Here is a 9,138-nt window from a genome sequence, read left to right on the forward strand (position 1 = left end):
AAGGATGGAGCTGCCAGATAAGAGGAAAAGAGGAAGGTCTAAGATAAGGTTTATGGATGTGGTGAGAGAGGACATGCAGGTGGATGGTATGACAGAACAAGATGCAGAGGACAGGAAGAAATGGAAACAGATGATCCATTGAGGCAACCCCTAATGGAAGCAGTCAAAAGAAAAAGAGGAAGACATTATTCAGTAGTGCCTCGACTGAGCAAGTACATACCTGGCATGATGTTGTACTGAGACATGGGTATGATAAAGTGCAATGCACACCGGTTACATAGTTATATGGGCATTACATGTTGTAACCAATGGTGCTCCAAAGGAGGAAGAACACGCCATTCCTGTTGTTGCATTGATACCTGGGTTTGATATAGCTGACTGTATAAAAGTTGTGTGAAATAGATTAAGTTGGTGTTACCACAGTTTTACTGTTGTTTTATATTATACCTGGTCATGTGGCACTGGCCTTTCCCTGACAGTGATCAGACATGTTACCACTCTGTTGGATTTCAGAAATTATGACCTGCTGCTTTAATCAGTCATGTGCCAGCCATGATTGTCACAGAAGACTGAACTTAGGGGATGGTTAAAAGCCTACAGGGCAGGTAATATATAAGGATTATAATGATGTAAGTCATCTTACTGATTCATTTATTTGTATAATGCTTCTCATATACTGCAGTAATACATCCATTTTATACATTGTTACAAGGATAATGACCCAGGGAGAGATCCATTCTAAGCTTAGCCAAGTTTTCCCAGAAGAATAATAATGTCCTGTATCCAAACAGAACATTGAAGGCCAGGCACTTATAAGCTACTAATGTCCATAAGGAACATGGGTGCCAGGCCTGGTGTAAATTTCCTAACTAATAATATCAGACATGGTGTGTCTTGATACGTTAGTGTCTGTCTACTTAAAGTCTGTGCTGGTCAACTTCAGAGACTTTCCTACAGTGCTGTCAGCATCCAATGACTGATTCAAACATTGGTGTCCTGTATATTTTGTACCTTGAAAAAATACTCTAAAATACTCTAGTAACTAGTGCACCATTACAAACTCCTGTATACCTGCAAAATCAAGAATATGTCTGCATCAAAGCTAATATATTGGATGCTAGAAATGTATAATTGACATGAAGCTGAATGCTCTGTTCATGGCATGCAGCTATGTGCCTGCTCCACTGCATCACTGCTTGACTGTAGTTGCTGGACACCTCAATGACCTGCTTGAGATGTAATCCTGTCCATGCGTGTCTATCTTTGAACTGTAAATATTCATGCCTTATTCAGAGGCCTGCAGCAATTCTTTCTATATCTAGGTGAATAACAGTTTTTAATATTGTTTCTGATCTAGTCTGCCCCTGTGGTACAAAGCCATAAAGCCTTTACTGCACCCCAGATGACCCATATTCCACTAGGCGTACAGATGTCAGACAGAATGGACAGGGAAAGAGGAGTGGACAGCTTATGCGGGCTTGCCCATCCTGAGTGAGATAGATTATTTAGGCAGCAACAGAAGCATTAAGAGTCAGATGAGCACCACACTGAAAGTGGTATATCACTAGGTCTGAGGGTTGTGTGTGTGAAGAAACATGTGTGCACCACCTGTAAGCTGCAGTTGTTGAGTTCACAATACTACCATGGGGTTGCAGGGGGTTTGGGCACACTCCCCATCAGCACCACTATGATGCAGAACCAGAATCTCAGTCTCCTCACTGGGTCCAGAAATGGATTAGGATGAGCCCACAGAAGGCTAAGGTGGGTCTGGCAGACCCAGTGAATGAGGAGAGGAGCTGGTGGTAGCTAAATGTCAGCTCCTGTGGGAGGGGACCAAATACACAAACACACACACACACACACACACACACACACACACACACACACACACATATATATATATATATATATATATATATATATATATATGTATATATATATATATATATATATATATATATATATATATATATATATATATATATACATACATACATGTATGGATATACTTTGAATAAACAAATCTCAAAATGCCGATGACCAGAATATCAGAACTAAAACTTCGAAACTTCAATTTCCTGAAACTTCAAAACATTGACTCCCAAACTATTAAAGCACTAAACACAAACAGACACCAACAAATACAAATAAACCAGAGTCTACTTCTCTACAATTAAGCAGGGGGTAAGTGCTCCTACACCCCCCCCACATCCCTTGCTTATTAAATATATCAACTCTGAGATCACACTACAGTGATAACAATGGTAAAAATTCTGTTCCACTTCAACACCGGTAATTTTTTAGTTTGATTCTTCTTTCTAAATCATATACATAACTTACTATAAGCAAGACTTCTTACTTTTCTGAGACCTCACTGTTGCATACACTTCTTCCGATATTTCCCCGGAGCTTGTAACGTAATGTCAACCATCTTTTTTTTTAATTTGGAACAACGTACAATGTCTTAAGGGCACAGTATCCTATTAAAAGCTTTGCAGCACTGCTTTAATAGCCAATTCATTATTTTAACATTGCGGATTATGCAGTTTCAGTGTTATAACGTTTTGCCATTATGGTCATGCTATTTTGGTCTTCAGGATTGTGAGATTTTGATATACATATATATATATATATATATATATATATATATATATATATATATATATATATATTGATGTATGACAATACACTGAACATTCAACACATTGAAAGGCAACTGATCGACTACAATTGCACGGAGATAGTCACCTGTGCACCCCCATACCCCTCCTGCTAATTATATATACCAACTCTGAGCACACAGTACAGTGGGGAAAGGACAAATTCCCCAACCCCTACTGTACCACAATCTCAGACAGAAAAAAACAGCATGCACATTTGATCACTTGATTTTTGATCAGGTGTACTAACTGTTTTTCTGTTCAGCAACTTGTATATAATCCATATTTTATTTTATTTATTTATTTTACATTTGTTGACCAGGCTAGTCTAGCTGGATATATGTCCATTTTCAGTAGAGGCCCGGGGAGATAAGCTCCAAACTTCAATAACAGTACATATATACAGAAGTAAATACATGAGATCAACTACATTAATAATAAGTAAGGCAGTATTAGCTAAAAAGTGGTTACAGGTATATAGAGTATATAACACAAAATATTGACTAAACATAATAGAATTTATCATGAAGCTGTATTTTAACTGTTCAGAAAGATTGATAGTAAAGCACATAATATACTTCCAGATATACGAAGGGGAGAAAAGGAAAGTAAGATTGGAACAGAAGATGAGTAAGAAAGTTCTAATCAAGAAGATTGGAACTTTTATGAGAGTATACTAATTGGAAGGCTAGGTAGTAGAGGTAGAATGGTAGTTGAGTTCTGATGAGAGTGTTACTGAGCTGAGAAGTGAGGTAGAAACAGGTAGCTAGAGCATATAAGGTGGGGTTGAAACAAATAGTGAGAGTATGTATGTTAGTCAGGTTTAGTACAGGGGCACATCCAATGAGTTTTAAGGAAGAGTTTAAGTTTATTTTTGAACAAGGAAATAGAGGGAAGTGTTGAAAGTTCAGTGGGGAGTAAGTTCCAGATTTTCCCAACAGTGTTAGTGAAGAGAGAGTCTCCAGCTCTATTGTTTGATTTAACAATATTTATGAGGAGTTTTTGTGAAGATCTTAGGGATCTCAGGTTATTGTAGGGATGAATAAGGTTAGATAGTATGGGTGTCTTAGCTGGTTGATAAAGAATTTTATGGGCAATGGTCAGTTGATTATATTTCAGCTGTTGCTGTAATTCAAGCCACCCTAGGTATTTTAGATTAATACAGTGGTGTGTTTTAAAAGGGTTACCAGTGGCAAATCTGGCTATGTTGTTGTAGGTGTTTTCTAGTTTTTTAAGGTTGTTTTTTGACAGGTTAGTGAAAATGGGAGAGGCATAGAGTAGGGTAGAGGTTAGATGGGTGCGGGCGATAGTTATTCTAGTTGCAGGGGTGAGGAAGGGTTTGATCCTATATAGAGAGCCTATTTTCCTGTTAGTTGTTTTCAAGATATTATTAATATGAGTGTCAAAGTTAAGGTTGTTGTCTATGGTGATACCTAGCAGTTTGGTAGTAAGATCCTGGGATATAATGGTGCTATTATTGGAGGCTATAGTGAAGTCAATTGGTGGTGATTTATTGGTAGGTGTAAAAAGTAGAAGTTTAGTTTTTTTGGGATTTAATAAGAGACAGCGTTTTGTAAACCATAGTTCTACTGAGCTAAATAAGTTCTGTGTAAGGAGGTGAAGTTCAGATTCAGATTTGGCTGAGCATATAAGTGTAGAATCATCTGCGTATTGTATGCATGTAGCTTGGGGAACTGCTTCGTGAAGGTCATTGATGAATAAGGAAAACAGGAGTGGGCCTAATATGGACCCTTGAGGGACACCAATATTAATAGGTAGTTGGGTCGAAAGAGTGGTATTCCAGAGCACAGCTTGATGTCTGTTATTTAAGTAGGATAGGAACCATTTTATAGCTAGTGCATCAAGTGACATGGATTTCAGAATGTTTATGAGTATATTGTGATTTACCATGTCAAAAGCTTTGGACAGGTCAATGAAAAGTGCAGAAGAGAGCATGTTAAGGTTGTGGTTTTTGTTGATGGTATCCATGAAGGAGAGGAGGGCGGTTGTAGTGCTATGGGAAGGTCTGAAGCCATGTTGGGAGTTGGAGAGCAGGTTTTTGTGGAGAAGGTGGTCTAGTAATTGCCTGTGGATGCACTTTTCCATGACCTTAGATAAAGGGGAGAGTAGGGCTATGGGATGATAGTTGGAAAGGTCAGTGGAGTCTCCCCCTCTGTGAAGGGGAATAATATGTGAGACTTTCCAAAGAATGGGGACGTATCCTTCAGTAATGCTTCTATTGATGAGAACGGAGATGGGGTAGGCAATAGATTTGGCTGCTAGCTGTAAGTATTCTGCAGGTAGTTGGTCAGCAGAGGGAGTGCAAGGTTTGAGTTTCTGTAGAAGGGTGAGAATAAAAGCTGTAGGGACAGGTTGGAAGTGAAATGGGGGAGGCGGGTTGGATTCAGTCTTAGATGTGTTTGAATTTTGTGGAGAGAGTTGACTGGCTAGAGTTTGAATAGTTTCGGTGAAAAAGGTATTAAAGGTATTGGCAGTTTGTTTGGTGTTGTTGTAGTCAGAGCCTTGAGGATTTGGTGTAATAGATTGACCGGGGTGTAATAGTTCATTAATGCTTGCCCAGAATTTTTGAGGTTTATTGTGGTGGGATTGCTGCGAATGTAGGAAGTAGTTTTGTTTATCAGTCATTATGGCTTTTTTGTTTCATTTCTTCATTTCTTAATTGTTTAAAGTTTTGGAGGTCAATGGGGTTCTTAGTTAAGCGTGATCTGTGCCAGTATTTGTTCCTGAGGTTGAGTTTTTGCTTAGTTTCCTTAGAAAGCCATGGAGCAGGTTTGGTTCTTATCCTAATAGAGCGGGTAGGAGCGTGTAGGTTAAGGATGGCTAGGAAGTTAGCATTGAAGTAGTCGACAGCTTCATCAAGGGAAAGTTGTTTTAATGGGGACCAATTACATGCCTTAAGTTCAGTTAAGAATAAATCGAGATTGAAGTTTTTCTTGGTTCTAATTGTTCTAAATATGGGTTTGGAATGAGGGTTGGTTTTAAGCCTAATGGCATAAGTTGGAAAGTGGTCACTTATATTATCTGGGATGGTTCCAGAATTGTAGGTCTGGGGTTGATTATTGATTAGTATCCAGTCTAAGGTACTTTCTTTCTTAGTGGTTTTGTTAATTCTAGTGGGTGAGGTGATTATTTGTGTAAACCCATAGAGATTAATATGGGTAGTGGGGTAGTTATTGTTGCAACATGTCCAATCAATGTTGAAATCACCAAGAATGATGGTCTCTTGAGGGAGGTTTTGAGATAACCAACAGAGTATGTTTTCAATGGTAGTAATGTTATTGCCTGGAGGAACATAGATGCAGATAATATAGATAGATTTAACAGAGTTTAGCTGAAGTTTGGTAATAAGTATTTCAGCGTTAGAGACATGGGGAGGATTCTGGTGGAAGGTTGTAATTTGAAAATTAGATTTAAATAAGACTGCTACTCCACCTCCTTTTTTGGTTGTAATTAGACGTAAGATGTTGTATCCAGGTGGGGTAACTTCATTGTCTTTAGTTGTAGGTTTTAACCAAGTTTCTGTTATACACAAAATATCAAAGGAGTAGAGTACCAGGAGAGCTTGGAGTTGAGTAATTTTGTTATTGATACTACGTATGTTGAGGTGAGCTATTAGTAGTGAGTTGGATGTTTTTTTTAGTATATGGGTGGTAGAGGAGTTTGGGGTAATGGGTTGAGTGGTGGTGGAGGTGTTTGGTCCAGGATTTGGGTGAATGTCTCCATCCTTTAGGGGGAGGAGTAGTGTTAGATATGTAGTCTGAGTATATTTACTGAGAAGGAAAGGATGTCTTCTTGTATTTGGGAGGTAATATCTAATGTGGTTAGTCCTATGGTATTTGGGTGGTAGATAGCTGGGAGTGAAAGTTATATTGAAATGTTCAGTATGAGAGAGTAGAGAAGAAGTGGTCAATTGTTTGGTGGGGTATAGGATGTGTGACTGTGTTAGATGCTCATAGGAGGTCAGTAGGTATGCTAGAGTTAGAGTAGGGAGAAGTGTGAGTATGAGTAAGCTTTGTAAAAGGAGTATGTTAGAAGGTTTAGTTATTGCCATTGTAGTAATAGAAGTAATACTAAACAGTAGATGAGAAGTAGTTATGTGGAAAGGTTTAGTGGTGGAAGGGATAGGAAGAGGTGAGGAAAAAGTGTGGGAGAAATAGAGGAGAGTGGATAATGGGGATGAGATAGTTATTGGTGGAAAGTTGAGGGGGTGTGGTCTGATAGGTATAAGAGTAGGACCCCAGGGGGTGGGTGGGATATGGGGGCAGGGAGGGGAGCAGAGTGAGCCTGCAGGGTGAATGGAGCGGGTCAAAACAACTGGAGGAGAAACAGGAGAAGAAACAATCAGAAATACAGGTAACTGTAGGTAAGTGAGGTAAGACGTGAGTATGAGAAGATTAGTATGATACAGAAGCCAAAGGAATGAAAAGTAGAGGAGGAAAGAATAGTGTTTCAGCACAAAGGTGAAGTAGGAAGATGAGCAGGTCAAGAACAGTACAGTATAGAACAGATTGCAGGGGTAGGATGGCAGAGAGAGGCAGTGTAAAAGGATGGAATGAGGATGAGGATAGAAAATAGGAAGAAATATATTGCATATACAGAGGTAGGACAGAGTAGAGGGGTAGTGAAAGGAATAGTATAAGGGTGCCACCTAGTGGGCAGATCTAGTAAATGTAGGAAAGTGAGTGGGAGAGCTGTTTAGAGAAGAAATATGGAAGGTGAGATGCAAAGTAAGAGTAAGTTAGTGTAATTAACAAGGAGTGTTGGCTATAGGGCAGCTGGAAGGGTAAGGTTAAGGCTGCTGTATACTCAAGCTAGTAGCAAACTATAGGGCCCTGATAAAAATAGTAGACAGGGGTCTATTATGCAAATGTGACTAAGTCCATAACATACTTTCTTCCTTCCTTGAAGGTGGGTGCAGTGAGAATGAGTCTAATAGATGAGGACACTGGAGATTGTAAGGGTTCTTGTATCTCCTGGTAGGTTTTGGCTAGGGCAAGTTCAGGACAATGCAGAGCTGGGTACTTTGGGGAGAAAAGGAGATAAATGAAGAGGAGAGAGCAGTGTTAGCACAGGTATCAAGGCAGTAAAGCTAGCAACAGTTGAGTTAAAAACATGCACGTTCAGACATATTTACTAATGAAATTAAATGCAATTCCTTTAGGCATTCTAGGCATGATTATAATAAAGTATGAAATTCATTAGTGGCAATTAAAACAAGACTATAACTATCTACTGGGATAAACATACAAGCTAGGTACAAAAGAATTTCAAATTGTGAGAAAGGTAGTCTTTAAAGCAGTTCAAGCATTGATTGTAAATTAAAGCTGTATGCAAACATCCAAGGTAGCATAGGTAATTATTTCTTTATATTATACAAGGTTGTAGCTAAAAATCTAATAATAATGCACTAGAAATAAGTAGGACTAAGATTAGGGGGCAAGCCCTATTCAAACCTTAATGTGGAGGCTAGTGGGGAGTCACTATTATCAAAAAGTAGAACACTGAGTAGGACCACAGGTGAAGAAAGGATATGGGCTATGCACAGATAGAGCAAGATCACTATGGTGGTTTCAGTACAGCAGTCCTTCAAGATATTACATCGCGAAAAAGTATTCACAGTACATGTAAGCTGAGTTTACATACCTTGGTATGAGCAGGTATGAAGGGATTCCTGTGAGTTCCGAATCACGTGTGTGGCGTATTTAAACAAGCCGTTATGATTACAATGGCTTAAGGAACTATTGTTACTTAAATAGATATGTTACTTTCAGTGCTTTATGCTGCAGTAGCTTAGAACACTAAATTCAATTTAGAAATGTTCAATAGTATCGGCAATTGATTGCGGGGAACGAGAGTTCGTTTTCAACGAACTAGATGGTTGAAATCATCAGAACACTCAGACATGGCTTCCACGTGGGGGGGTGAATTAATAATAGCCAAGAAGGCTACAAAAGGCTTTTAGTGATATAGTTTATGGACATCCACAGAATGGGCAGAAAAGCTCCTCATGGCGCTGTATCAGTAGCCGTGAAGGCTGTAAACACACTACAGGCGATACCTAACTCATATTCTTAGAATTAAATTTCCCTTACTTGTTACTGGAGGGAGCCAACAACTAAAAACAAGGAGAGCTGAATATCACCTCCGTAGTTAAAACCAGCTAGCAGGCACAAACACCGCTAGGTGAGCGGACAACAAAGTTCCTAGCAGCTTCAGCGTAAGGCTAGTGAACCAGGTGTTATACCCAGGAGTAGCGGAATACAGGGATAGGAGATAGCTGCTACTAAAGGGAAAATGGATGGGTCACATCACAATAACCATAGCGACGTTAAAAAACAGTATTATAGGATATAGTAAGGTACAGCAAAGGTTGGGCGAGAGGAAAGCCTGTTAGTCCCTATGTACTGTATAACATTACCTCAATTATTAAAGCAGGAGCAGCAGTCTAGTTAATTCA

This window comes from Protopterus annectens, chromosome 7.part0 (genome assembly GCF_019279795.1).
Source record: "Protopterus annectens isolate FY-2018-M chromosome 7.part0, PAN1.0, whole genome shotgun sequence".
Taxonomy (NCBI): domain Eukaryota; kingdom Metazoa; phylum Chordata; order Ceratodontiformes; family Protopteridae; genus Protopterus; species Protopterus annectens.